Source organism: Cnephaeus nilssonii (genome assembly GCF_951640355.1).
Source record: "Cnephaeus nilssonii genome assembly, chromosome: 4".
Taxonomy (NCBI): Eukaryota; Metazoa; Chordata; class Mammalia; order Chiroptera; family Vespertilionidae; genus Cnephaeus; species Cnephaeus nilssonii.
In genome coordinates, this window is record NC_137075.1 from 99,934,122 (window position 1) to 99,947,636 (window position 13,515).

A 13,515-nucleotide genomic window follows, 5' to 3' on the forward strand; every position below is an offset into this window, starting at 1 on the left:
GAAAGTCAAAGGCGGGAAAGGCTTAGAAGAAGAGCAGCTGACATGTATACAGCACCTACTGTGTGTCAGGCGCTGTTCTAAGTGCCTCACTTAATCTAGATCAGGCGTCCTCAAACTACGGCCCGCGGGCCACATGCGGGTGTTTTTGCCGTTTCGTTTTTTTTTTACTTCAAAATAAGATATGTGCAGTGTGCATAGGAATTTGTCCATAGTTTTTTTTTTTTAAACTATAGTCCGGCCCTCCAACGGTCTGAGGGACAGTGAACTGGCCCCCTGTTTAAAAAGTTTGAGGACCCCTGATCTAGATGATCCAGCCCCGTGGTCGGCAAACGGCAGCTCGCGAGCCACATGCGGCTCTTTGGCCCCTTGAGTGTGGCTCTTCCACAAAATAACACGGCCTGGGCGAGTCTATTTTGAAGAAGTGGCGTTAGAAGAAGTTTAAGTTTAAAAAATTTGACTCTCAAAAGAAATTTCAGCCAAAACCGGTTTGGCTCAGTGGATAGAGCGTCGGCCTGCGGACTGAAAGGTCCCAGGTTCAATTCCGGTCAAGGGCATGTATCTTGGTCGCGGGCACATCCCCAGTAGGGGGTGTGCAGGAGGCAGCTGATCGATGTTTCTCTCTGATCGATGTTTCTAGCTCTCTATTCCTCTCCCTTCCTCTCTGTAAAAAAATCAATAATATATATATATATATATATATATATAAAGAAATTTCAATCGTTGTCCTGTTGATATTTGGCTCTGTTGACTAATGAGTTTGCCGACCACTGATCCAGCCAACCAACTCCAGCTCCACTAGGACCTCTGAACACGGTGTATGTCTCCCTGTCCTCCTTCCCCAGCTGGTCCCTTATTTATGCTCCTGGTCACCACGGCACAGCCCATCCTGAGCCCGGCTCTCCAAGGAACAGCAAGGGCCCAGCCACGGTCTCCCACTGCAGTCAGCACCACTCACGTTTTTCCTACCTGCTCACGGGAATGGGCCAGGTCTGTCAACATGGAGGCCACAGCACCCCCTGGGGCCCTCGCCAGGCAGGACAGAAGGGGCCCAACCTCGCCCACATCCCACAGTGCTCTGGCGAGAAACAGAGGCTGAGCTTCCCCGGGCACTGCCTGGATTCCTGGGTGTTTGTCAGCGGGTGCTGACCCTCCTCTCTTCCACGGAGCTTGGGGACCCACATGGGAGTCAGAGCAGGACCAGGCACCGACAGACATGAGCACCAGGCCAAGGTCAGCCGCTTACGCGTCATTTACCCTTTCTGAGCCTCAGTTTCCCCCTCTGTAAAGGAGGGATAGAAATTCCTGCCCTGGGGATGAGGATGAGGGCCACAGGAGATGACGGATGTCAAAGTGCGCGGCGCTGTATCCCTTGCAGCCGAGAGGTGGAGTAAAAGGTGGTAGTCTTACATTAGTGAAAAGTTCTTATGGTTGAGAACTTAAAGAAAATCCTGCATATACAAATACATTGGAATAAGATAGAATAACATTTTTGTTGTTGTAAGCCTACTTTATAAATTAATAATATATCAAAACCAAAGGTTTGAGCTTCTCTATTGATTTAACACTTCTGGTTCAGATGAAAAATCTGGCTGTGTCTCAATCAGGATCTTTTTCAACCTTCCTCTCCCCCCCGACCCCCGCCCCCTACAATCACCCTCCCAAGGAGCCTAACTTTTAGATGTGTCCCCCTACACCCCGGCTCCCTGAAATGACAATACCCCAGGTATACTGCATATCTGTTTATGTACTGTGCCCTTGGGGTGACAAACCATTTAATACCTAAGACTAATAATCATTTAATATCTAAGATTTTTTTTCACCCCACCCAAGAACCAACCTTCACCCCCCCCCCCCCCTTGAGAATGCATGGTCTTCATGGCTGCAGATGCTGAATGCGTGGCCCGAATGAGGTGGTGTGGCGGTACCAGCAGATCACCCCTGCCCTTTGCTCTCTCTTCACCATAGTCAGCTGGGACTCTCCGACCAGAAGAGAAACCCCTCAGCATTCAGGACCCACATCTCATCACCTGCTAACCAGGGCCCCTTTCCCCACAACCTGTGGCCTGTCTTGGCTCCCACTGGCCCTGTGGCCCCCGAGCCAGAGCTCAGGCTGGAAGCGGGTACCGTGTGCTGGGGAGGGGCTCAGAGACATCAGTCCAGCAGTTCCCTGCCTGGAGTTCTGGGGTTCCCCAGGAAGCAAATGCTCAATCTTATACACATACTAGAGGCCCGGTGCACGAAATTCATGCACTGGGAGGGGGGTTCCCTCTGCCTGGCCTGCGCCCTCTCACAGTCCGGGGGCTCTCAGGGGATGTCCGACCACAGTCTGGGACCCCTCGCTCCTTACCACCTGCCTGCTCGCTGCTCCTTAGCACTGCCAAGGAGGCGGGAGAGGCTCCCACCACTGCCGTTGCACTTGCCAGTCGTGAGCTCGGCTTCTGGCTGAGCAGCACTCCCCCTGTGGGAACGCACTGACCACCAGGGGGCAGCTCCTGCATTGAGCATCTGCCCCCTGGTGGTCAGTGCGCATCATAGCAACCGGTTGTTCTGGTTGTTCTGCCGTAACGGTTGCTTAGGCTTTTATTATATAGATAAGTGTGTGCATTTTTCCTGAGAAGAGGACCTGTAGTTTTCATAAGTGTCTCTAAAACAGGCAGGAGATGGGCCTGGTTGGTCCAAAGCTGCCGCCTTCTCACCTGGACCCCCCGTGGCTCTCTCTCCATAGCCAAGCCCACCCCACCAACTTTCCCACTCACCCCCACTGTTATCACTCAACACCTACAATGCAGACCAGGTCCTCCTCCTCCTCCTTGCTTAAAACCCACTGAGACCGTTTCTTATCACACCTATGGCAGGACCCAAATTCCTTATGGAACCTACAAGGCCCAATGGGATCTGACTCCAGCTCCCTGCACCTGGCCCATCACCAGCACTTCCAGCCACACCACCCAAGGCTCCTGGCCTTGGCACCAGCCGCGGCCTGTCTTAGAGCACTCCCCCCACCCCCGCCGCCTCCCCTCTACCTCCACCTCAGGGCTGGCTCCTTTGCTGCCAGATCTCAGCTTAAAGGTCACCCCTGCCTCCTCGTGAGGCATTCCCTGACCACCCTGCTTAAAGCAGCCCCTCCCCAGTCACCATCACACCTTCCTATTCGAACGCTCCAGAGCACCCACTGATATCTGAGATTGTTCTTGTTTATTGACTTGTCTGCTTGTTGATGATCCGTCTCCTCCATGAGAATGTAAATTCCAAGAGGGCAGAAGCCTTGTGGACCTCGAACGGTGCCTGGCATCTCACAGGCACTCGTGAACACTTCCGGAAGGAATGAGTGAATGCTACCTCCCCATTTCACAGGTGAGGAAACTGAGGTCCCAACGGGGAAGTGGCTTGCCCAAAGCCAGCCTGAGGAAGGAAGTGTTGGTGTTCTTGCTCCATGTCCCCCCTCCGGTCCCCAGCTGAGACTCACCCCCAACCTCTCAGTCCCCGGAAGACTGGGACCCCCAGTCAGGGTCACCTCCCTGTCCTCTCCTCCCCAGGACACAAGGCCTGGCATTGCAGTGATAGTGGTGGAGGGGGTGTTCCTTGCCGTCACTGTGTTTAATGGCCGTTACGTGTACGTAACATGAAGTTTACCATGTTGGCCCTTCTTAAGTGCGTTGTTCTCTGGCACGAAGCACATTCACATTGTTGTACAACCATCACCATCATCCATCTCCAGAATTCTTCATCTTCCCCAACTGAAAAACTCTGTCCCCATGAAACACTAGCTCCCCACTCCCCTGTCCCCCCAGCCCCTGGCACCCCCCCCCATTCTACTTGCTGTTTCTAGGAATTTGACTATTCTAGGTCCCTCATACAAGCGGAGTCAGACAGCACCTGTCCTTTCGTGACCGGCTTATTTAGCTGAGTGTAAGGTCCTGAGGGCTCGTCCATGCTGTAACGTGTCAGAAGGTCCTTCCTGTGCAGGCTGAGTACTGCTCCACTCCCTGCATGTGCTGCACTTTGTTTCCTCATTCACTTGTCGATGAGCATTTGGGCTGGATCTACCTTTAGGCTGTTGCGAATAATGCTGCTGTGAACGTGGGTGTGCAGATATCTGTGTGCGTCCCTGCTTTCTGTTTTTTGTTTTGTTTTGTTTGGGGGGCACACACCCACAGGTGGAATCGCAGGATCACATGGTAACTCTATTTTTAACTTTCTGAGGAACCGTCGTTCTGTTTTCCGCAGCGGCTGCCCCATTTTGCATTCCCACCACCAGTGCCCAGGCTTTTCTTGTTTTTTTGTTTTTTTTTTTTCCTATTTGTGTTTTGGCTTTGCTTCCATGTCCTGATGGTGAGAGGGGCCGCTGAGACCTGTGACCCCTAATCTCTGCCCACAGCCCGGTGAGACAGAATTCGGCCCTACTTGCCCTCCCTGCGCCAGCTCTCCTGTCTGTGCACCCCAACCCCACACCTGGGGGGCCGGACGGTTCACCAGGCTCCCTATGAGGAAGTGCACAGCAGTGCAGGACCCCACCCAGGACCTCAGGCTCCCCCTAGTCCAGATGCAATCCGCCCACAGGAAGCCAGAATTCATTCATAAACACAGGCCCTCCCAAGCCAATAAGACAGGGCGAATGAGCCACGGCGAGAACGCGTCCTGGCAGGTCTTAAGAATTCCCTGAGAGTCACCGGGCCCAAAGCCTGTTGTTTACTGGTGTGAGCGAGTACATGCACGGGGTGGGCTGGGACAACCGCTCGCGGCTTCCTCTTTCCTTCGCCAACAAGGAGTGATGCCTGGCAACCAAAGTCACAAATAGTCAAGCCTGCAGGGCAAAGACACACGGGCCATGTTTAAAGTACCTCCTACGTTCACTTTGGAGCAAAATAAAAAGAGGGTTTTGACATTCTAGACAGGGGGTTCTGGACCTTCTGCCTGAGTCACCGGAGGATCTGCCACCGCAGGTGACTGAATCACACCTCGAGTTTCTGACCCCGAGGGTCTGAGCCGGGGCCGGAGAACCGGCCACAAGCTCCCAGGTGCCGCGGGGCTGCGGGCCTGTGGGCCACCCTTTGAGGAGCCAGGGACCCACAGGTCCAGAAAGTCTGGGGTTCTACACGAGGCCCCAGGCTGGGGAGCGAAGGCGGCTGGAAGGGGCACTGGAGAGCCGGCAGACCCGGGTCAGAGCCGGGACACAGCCTTGGGGCGCTCCACAGCCTGACGCCGGCTTTTCAAACACGGCGCCTGAGTCTGTATTTCAAACTAGAGTGACTGTGCTTCCACTCTGGATTTGCAAACTCTGTTCCAGTTCCCGGAGCCTTTCACATCTGCCCTCTTGCCCGATCTTCACAACAGCCTTGTCATTGCCCCCATTTTATTATATAGATAAGCGTGTGCATCCGCATGGAGGGGTCTGCGAGGACTTTAACCCTTTGCACTCGCTTGCTTTTTTCTCGATTCCTCTATTCTAATGCTAACCGTGTCGAGTCACACTCGACATCCGAGTGCAAGAGGTTAATGGCCAAGAGAACGTGAGCTCCGAAAGGAAGGAAGCAGCTTTGACGCAAGGTAAGGACCTCTTGCACGCTCTAAGCCAGGAGGAGGGGCTGAGGGCAGGAGCACAAGCCCATAAATGAGAACAATCTCAGACATCAGAGGGAGTGGCTTGCCCATCAGCCCAGCGCCTCGGGGTTTCCTTCGACAAGTATCTGTGGAGCATCTGCAAGGTCCTCGGCACCAGACTAGACACGGGACTGAGGGATAAGGAAGAAACGGCTCCCGCCCTCAGGGCGCCTCCAATCGCCTAAGATAGGAAGGCCACTTGCAGGAAGGACTGCCACCTCAGGCCCTGGACGGCGGGCTTCCTGCACGTCCCTCCCACTCACGTTCCCTGCGGGTCTGTGCCTGTCACTCCACACGCACACTCTGGGGGATGACAGCTCCTCCATAGTCTCAGCCCCTCTGCACTCTCAGAACGCGCAGACCGCACCACCATCCCCAGCTTCCTGCCACCACGCAGGGCGTGCTCAGCGAGGCCTGCCCCCGCTTGCTTCCGTCATTCTCTCCGCTAGCCTGTTGCCTGCCCAGTCACTCACGGTGGGTGGCTGGCCTTCAGCGTCTTCCCTCACCCCCACCCACAGCATCCACTTCATTACCCAGTTCTACCATTTTCAACGCTTACATGTTTCCCACGTCCGTCTCCTCTTTAGCTCCCCGACCGGTGCCCCGGTGGGCTTGGTCAAGACCTCCTCCCCAGAATCAGTTCCATGGCATCTCACCGCCCTCAAAGCCATCCTCTAGAACACCAATCTAACCTAGTCACTCCTGCTTGGAACCCTTGAATGGCTTTCTAGTCATCCACCTGTTCATCATCCACCCACCCACCCACTCTCCCATTCACACAACAAATACGTGTTGCGTATCTGTTACATGGAGGGCACTGCACTGAACACTGGCTCCTAGGGTAACTCAAGTTGCTTTTAGTCTCCCGGGGGAGGGGAGGAGATAAGCGAACCAGCTCCTAAAGAGAGAGGAGGATTTTAAGGGAGCTCATTAGAGGGGACTTAACCCAGCCAGAAAAGCCGTCCTGAGGAGCAGGTTATGCTGAGACCAGGAGAAGGGTAAGGGCTGCCTGAGCAGAGGGGCGTTTCTGCCGTAGACACGTGTGCAACAGATCCAGTCCAAGAGAGAGCGAATGGTCTCCTCCGGGAACTGGAAGTATCTTGGCGTGCCTGGATCTAGGCCTAAAGGGGGCCTGGCCAGAAAGGAGACAAGAAGGAGCCGTAGTAACTAACAGTTAATTAGAAGGGAGGTGGGGAACAGGCAGGGACAAATCTGAGATGTTCCTGACTATGAGTGATTAGTCCTTAGTAGCTCTAAAACAATTACTTCTTAGATGGATAACTGGGCGGGCGGATGGGTAAATGGATGGGCAGATAAATGAATGAGAGGTAAATGGATTGTGTGAGTGAATGAGTGGCTACATGGATGAATGGGTGGGTGGATGGCCGGGTAGGTGGGTAAAGGTATGAGCAGATGAATGAATGAGGGGTAGATGGGTGGACAGATGAATGAATGGATGAGTGTGCAAATGGCTGGGTGGGTGGGTGTGTGAATGGCTAGATGGGTGACGGGTACATGGACAGATGGATTGGTTAATGGGTAGATAGGAAGATGGATGGGTTGGTAGGTGGGCAGATGGCTGGGGTGGGGAGGTGGTTGGGGTTGGGTGCTGGGATAGTGGAGTTTTCATTAATAGGAACAGAAAAGTGACGAGGAGGCATGCCTGTAGCCTTGTTTCCCGCGGCCTGGCACCTGCTCACGCTGCCTGAGCTGCTGGGAGGGGCCTGCTCTCTCACCCAGGCCTTGTCACAGCCAGTCCTCCCTTCTCCCAGCGCCTGAGGACACACAGACACTACACTTGGCTTCGTTTCTACCCCAGGTGGAAACTACACCTTGCCAGGAGCGTCCCTTCTCTACCTGGTCTCCACAGGACTCTTACTCCTCTAAAATCAAGACACAGAGGATGCAAAAGTGTTCTGTACATGAAAAGATGCAGACGGGACAGAAGAGCCAACCCAGATCCGCTGAGAGCCCTCCACCTGCTAGGCACATCTCTTCCAATGCCATTCTCATCCGCGCCCATTTTACAGATGGAGAAAACACAACTGAGGCTGGGAGGTGAGCCAACAACCTGCTCAGCATTCCACAGTCACCGTGTGCTCGGCCAGGTTTGGAACTCCGGCTGGCCGCACTTTCCTTGACGCCAGGCTCTCTTCCCGTTTGTCTTTATTGGCGCTGAGTAGCCCCCCTCCACCTCCAGGCTTCCCCAGGCTCCAGTCCGTACAGCTGCCACCATGAGGGCCCCCAGGCGTGGTCCCCGGCTAGCCCCTGCCCCTGGAGGGTGCTCTGCCAGGTCGCCCATCCCCTCAGCACCCACTGAAGAAAACCTGTGCGTCCAGTCGTGCTTCCCCAAGTGGAGGGGGTGCGGCAAAGAACCAGAACAAGGAGCTACGGCATCTAGTCACTCACTCATCATCACACACAGGCACCCCAACACCTAAAAGCAAACCTGCAGACAAATGCTCATCGGCACAGAGGGGTCTGCGAGGACTTTTAACGGCCAAGAGAACGTGAGCCCCGAAAGGAAGGAAGGGGCTTTGACGCGAGGTAAGGGCCCCTTGCACGCTCCAAGCCAGGAGGAGGGGCCGCGTGCGGGGGCGCGGCTGGCACACACACAGCGATCCAGCCCGCCGCTTCCCCGGGGTGCACGCGGGCACACAGACCATCGCTCACCGTGCCCGGGTGGCCCTGCTGGCGGGAGCCCTGAGCCCACAGAGCAGGGAGTTTCCGGCAGACCCAGCTTCTCTTCCTTTCTCTGCTCGAACCTCCACATTCTTTCAACAAGGTTGTTTCATTTCCCACGAGCGCCTGTCTCGGAGGCTGTTGCTCTTTCCCTCTGGGGCGGGAGGAGAACGCAGGCAGCATTTTCCCTCAGCCCCCACCGCTCCCCCAGGTAGCTGCACTCCAGCAACAGCAAGGCAGGCTCTCGTTTCTAAAGCCTCGTAGCTGTTTCCAAGTTCAATCCCATCTGGGCTCACGAGGCTCAGACGGCCTGGCACTGCCAACCCATTTCACCGAACCCGAAGCCCAGAGAGGCTGACACGGTCGCTCAAGTTCACACAGCAAGTCAGGGCGGTCTGAATCCAGAATCCAGGCATCGAGGCACCGAAGCGCTGCCTGTAAGCGCTTCTGACCACACACCACAGCAAGAGAGGCACTTGACATTGTAACCCAGCACACGCATTCCACACACACATTCCACACACGCACGCGTGCACACAGGCACGAACTTCCCCAACGCAGTACTTACCCTACCATCTGCGGCGCCCTCTCATCAGGTCTCTTCTGTTCTGTTTTTCTAAATGCAGGTCCTGAGCTGCTAAATGGATTCCCTGACCCTCTAATGCTGGACTGCCCCCACCTGCTCAGCCTCCAGACCCCAGGGAGGCGCTGCCCCAGCCAGGTGAGGGGCCGGCGGCGCGTGGCAGCGACGGGAAGCGGTCCCCGCGGGATCCCGGGTCCTCTGTGACTTGCTTCACGGCTGAGCTCTGCCCTCAAACCTCAAGCAGCTGGGCTTTTTTCTGCGGCTCCCAGAAGGTCTGGGGAGGAGCCGCAAAAGCACCTTCCGGGGCCTGGTGGACCCCCCAGGCCGCGGCGGGCAGCCCTGCACCAGGACCCACACTCCCCCTCCAGGGATTTCCCGCAGACCACGCCTCCCAGCTCCGTCTAGAAAACCCCAGCTGGAGGCGGCCCCTTCCGGAGCTGGGAGCTGAGGCAGAATCATGTGAACTCAGCCGTGTCCGGCTGGCGCTGGCCCAGGAGCACTTGCCAGGACCCGGGCGGTGGGACTGCTCCCTCCACCTGCTCGGCCTGCTTCCCACACACCCCAGAGGCAGGGGGCAACCTTGGGAAGGTGGGGGGTGAGGGGGGGATGTTAACCTGAAATTAGGGACAGGGGACCTCGGGGGCTGGGGGGCATGCAGGAGAAGGGGCTGCACTAATTCTACCCATCAAACCCCTTTGAGCACCTACAGCAGCGGTCGGCAAACCGCGGCTCGCGAGCCACATGCGGCTCTTTGGCCCCTTGAGTGTGGCTCTTCCCCAAAATACCACGGCCCGGGCGAGTCTGTTTTGCAGAAGTGGCGCTAGAAGAAGTTTAAAAAATTTGGCTCTCAAAAGAAATGTCAATCGTTGTCCTGTTGATATTTGGCTCTGTTGACAAAGGAGTTTGCCGACCACTGAGTCCTACGGGATCCCAGGAGAGGAGACGCAGGCCGTGGAGCCCTGGCCAGGGGTCCTCGCTGAGCCGCCCAGGTGACTAGAGCAGACCTCGGACCCCAGCGAGGACAACAGGACGACGAGGCAAGGATGGGGCAAGCTGACTGTCTCCACGCCCACCCGCAGGATGTCACTCTCCAGCCACCAGCAGCCAACATCTGGGTCAGTGGGTCTCACGTACCTTAGAAAATACTCGGGAGCTTATGGAAAACACCACCCATGCCGGGCCCCACCCCAGGCGAATGAAACCACACTCGCTGGAGATGCGGCGCCAGCACCGATGGTTTTCAGAGCTCTCTGGACAGCTCAGCGGCAGCCAAGTGCAGAGGCCCTGGGTACGCGCCGGAGGCAGGCTGGACCCTGTTGTTCAGGCCAGCGGAGCGAGGGCATCGGGGCAGCGCCCTGGGCCACCCGTGAGGCAGCGTTAATGTTTTTAAAGAGCTCGGGCCCGGGTGGGGAGCGAGCACAGGGCTTGGCGCCGGGGGGCTCTGGCTCTCAGGAGCATTGCAGCTCTCCCAGCAGAGCAGCCCCAGGCTCCTCCTCATTCGGGTGGGGACACGCGGGCCCAGCCAGGCAAAAGCTCTTGATCGGGGTCTTACAGCCACACCGTAGAGCTGTGACTCTAGGATCCTGCTGCCCACGTCAGAGCCACACTATTTTGGCATGACCTCCTCCCTCCTTGGACGCTGCTCATAGGATATGTGGCTGGAGCCAGGAAGCCAACGCCCACAGGCACGGGAGGGTGTCCCTGAGGATGTACGTGCCCCTGGCTCTGTTACGTGGTCTGTGGGACTCGTCTTCTCCAGAGAGCAGATCGCTCTAGGCCTGTCAGGGGTCCCGGGAACCACCCCCCACGGGGCCTGGGCCCTCTCCAATGGTCTCCTCCGTTAGTTACGGAGAAGGCTGCGCCTGGTCATGGGGAGTCCTTTCCCACAGACCAGACGCTGGTTCTGAGTTGCGGAAGTGTGGCTGGCTCTCCCCTTCTCGTACGAAAGGACGGGTCGGTTAGGAGTGCAGGCTCCCCCCAGGGCACACCGCCCAAAGAGAGCACCCCTGGCTCTGTCTACAGGGCAGCCCAGCCCACTGGACATGCGCACACAGGCCATCTACGCCTGGAAGACACTGCTGACACTGTGCCCGCCCCCCTCCCCCAAGACTCCCAGGCTGCCCCAGGCTGGCCAGCCCCCTCTGCCAACAGGGTGCACCACCTCATCTGGGATGGGAAGCCTCTCTCTCTCTCTCCAGGGCCAGGACCCCCCCTTCCCCTCCCCCCCTGGGCCTTTGGGACTGCAGATGGGACGAAGCTGGCTTCGGCTTTAGTCACATCGCTGAGCCCATGTCCTCTGTGACATACCCACCCAGTGACAGAAAGAACAGCCCGCCCTGTGATCTACTCTGGTGCTAGGATTCCATCTCTGAACGAGAAACCGTGATGACACCGAGCATCAAGCAGTGGCCTGAGGGGCCTAGAGACCTATAACCTCGACCCTCCCAAACCTCTCCAAGCAAACCTGCCGCGAAGCCAAAGCAGTGAGTCTGTAATCAAAACCTGGCCTCCAGAGAAGCCCCGGTTCACCTCCCCCATTCACACTCCCCTCCCGAAGCCCGAAGTGCAGGAACCTTGGAGCCGCCGCCGCTGAGCAGAGAAGGGCATGTAGTGAAGGGTGAGAATGCTCACGCCCTGTGTAGGGGGGATGTGATCTCATGGGGGCTGCAGAGCCTGCCGCTGTGGCTCCTCCCATCCCGGGAAGACAGAAGGGCCGAAACTGGGCCAGGCCCACCGCCTGAATTCCTTTCCCATCTGTCTCGGCCCCAGTGCCCGCCGTCATGAGGTGCTGTGGACCGCACTGGATGACAGACCGGAGGCTTGCCGGAACCCTGGGTAGGTCCTGCCTGCCCCCAACATGAACATCTCCTCCAGGACCTGGGCTCAGGGGCTGGTGAAATGTTCTGGAGGCTCGTTTGAGGGCGACAGGGCCCCCAGCCAGAAGGGCACTCACGGGCCCCCAGAGGTCCAGGCAGCCTGGGTGTCATCATGGGGAGGACTCTGGAGTCTGCCCTGAGCTGGTGGCACCAAGCAAGGCCTCGGCACAGGGCAGCAACCCTGTGGTCACGGGACGGAGGTTAAAAGCAGAGGAGGTTGAGATCCTGAGCTGTCACTGTCTGGCTATGTGACCTTAACAAGTCGCCTTCCTGGACAATCAATGGGCTTCTGTGAGAACCCGAGAGATGAGGTCCAACAAGTGCCTGGCACTTAGTAGGTTCCTGTGTTAGTGAGGATGCAGTGATGATGAGGATGGTGGTGGTGACAGCATCGATCCCTCAGGCTAGAAGGTCCGCCCCGCAGTCTGACTCACCCCAGGAAAGGTGAAGAGTGGGCGGTAAGATGCTTGCTAGAGCGCATTACCTTGTTCCCCGCGGCTACGCTGCTGATTTGGAGCTGGTCGGGGTAAAGGCCTGAGAGGTGCCTCGTGAGCTCTGATAAGTACAAGAAGTGTCTATCAGGAGTCATCTGCCGTTTGCCTGCAGGGACCTTCTCTGATTGCATCTTGAAGGCGCCTTGGGCCTTACACTTTAGAACAGGTTTGCATCAGAGGAGCCGATACAAGGCGCTGCATTGTTGCAGGTTCAAAAGTGCCCAGGTGCGAATGAAGATGGCTGAAAGGACTGAGAGGAGGAGCGGCAGGGATGATCCCAGAGTGCCTGGCACCGCGGCCCTGCGCGGCCAGAGAAGAGGCGGGAGCAGCTTCAGATCAGGAAGTACAGTCACTACCATTTGGGAGCACGTGCTTTGTACCATGCACCGCGCTGAGCACCTTCCCGTTGTTTCCTGTTTGCACGCTCGCATGGGCCCTGTGAGGCAGGGTTTTCCCTGTTTGATAGCCAGGCTGCTGAGATGCTGAGAGCGCCAGCCACCTGCCCCGGTCACAGAGCTCAGAAACAGCAGGACTGTTTGACTCCAAAGACAGGGCTCTTGGCTACTTTCGGAGTTTCCCGTTGCTGCTGGAACCAATGACCACAAACCTAATGGCTTAAGACCGTGGTCGGCAAACTGCGGCTCGCGAGCCACATGCGGCTCTTTGGCCCCTTGAGTGTGGCTCTTCCACAAAATACCACGGCCTGGGCGAGTCTATTTTGAAGAAGTGGCGTTAGAAGAAGTTTAAGTTTAAACAATGTGGCTCTCAAAAGAAATTTCGTTGTACTGTTGATATTTGGCTCTGTTGACGAGTTTGCCGACCACTGGCTTAAGACAACACCCATTTCTTCTCTGTGGTGGTCAAAAGTCTGCCGTGGATCTCGCCGGGCTAAAATCTAAGTGTTGGCAGGGCCGCCTTCCGTCTGGGGGGCGTAGGGGAAATGGACTTCCTTATCTCTCCTGGCTTCTAAAGGCTTCCGGCATTCCTTGGCTTGCGGCCCCTCCCACATCTTCAAAGCCAGCAGCAGGGCACTGAGTCCTTCTCACATCCCTCTGCTCCCACGGTCACCTCTCCTCTGACTCTGACCCTCCTGCCCCCTCTTCTACTTTTAAGGACCCTTGTGATCACACTGGCTGAGCGGCAGAGCTGCGACTCAAATCAAGGTCTGAATTAATTGTATTTTAATAATTACCAGTGCAATGCATGGGAATTTACACAATGGCTTGTTCATGCCCATCTTCCCCTCCAAACAGCAGGTTCCATCGGGAGGAAGGAGCTG

The 13,515-nt window shown here is 56.7% G+C and overlaps 1 protein-coding gene across 5 annotated transcripts in view; it reads right to left on the reverse strand.

Moving 5' to 3' along the window:
* The window catches only part of GPR68 (G protein-coupled receptor 68), a 33,032-nt gene that overhangs the window by 5,696 nt on the left and 13,821 nt on the right, over positions 1 to 13,515 (reverse strand). Inside the window, exon 1 of one of the 5 annotated variants that reach the window (XM_079769684.1) lies at positions 8,852 to 9,249. The exons of 2 other annotated variants lie outside the window; for them this stretch is intronic. The gene's annotated coding sequence lies outside the window, so the exon portion shown is untranslated. Of the gene's footprint in view, positions 1 to 5,864; positions 6,183 to 8,274; positions 8,814 to 8,851; positions 9,250 to 13,515 lie in introns of those variants that run through there. 2 more of the 5 variants (XM_079769685.1, XM_079769687.1) reach the window with 2 other exon arrangements.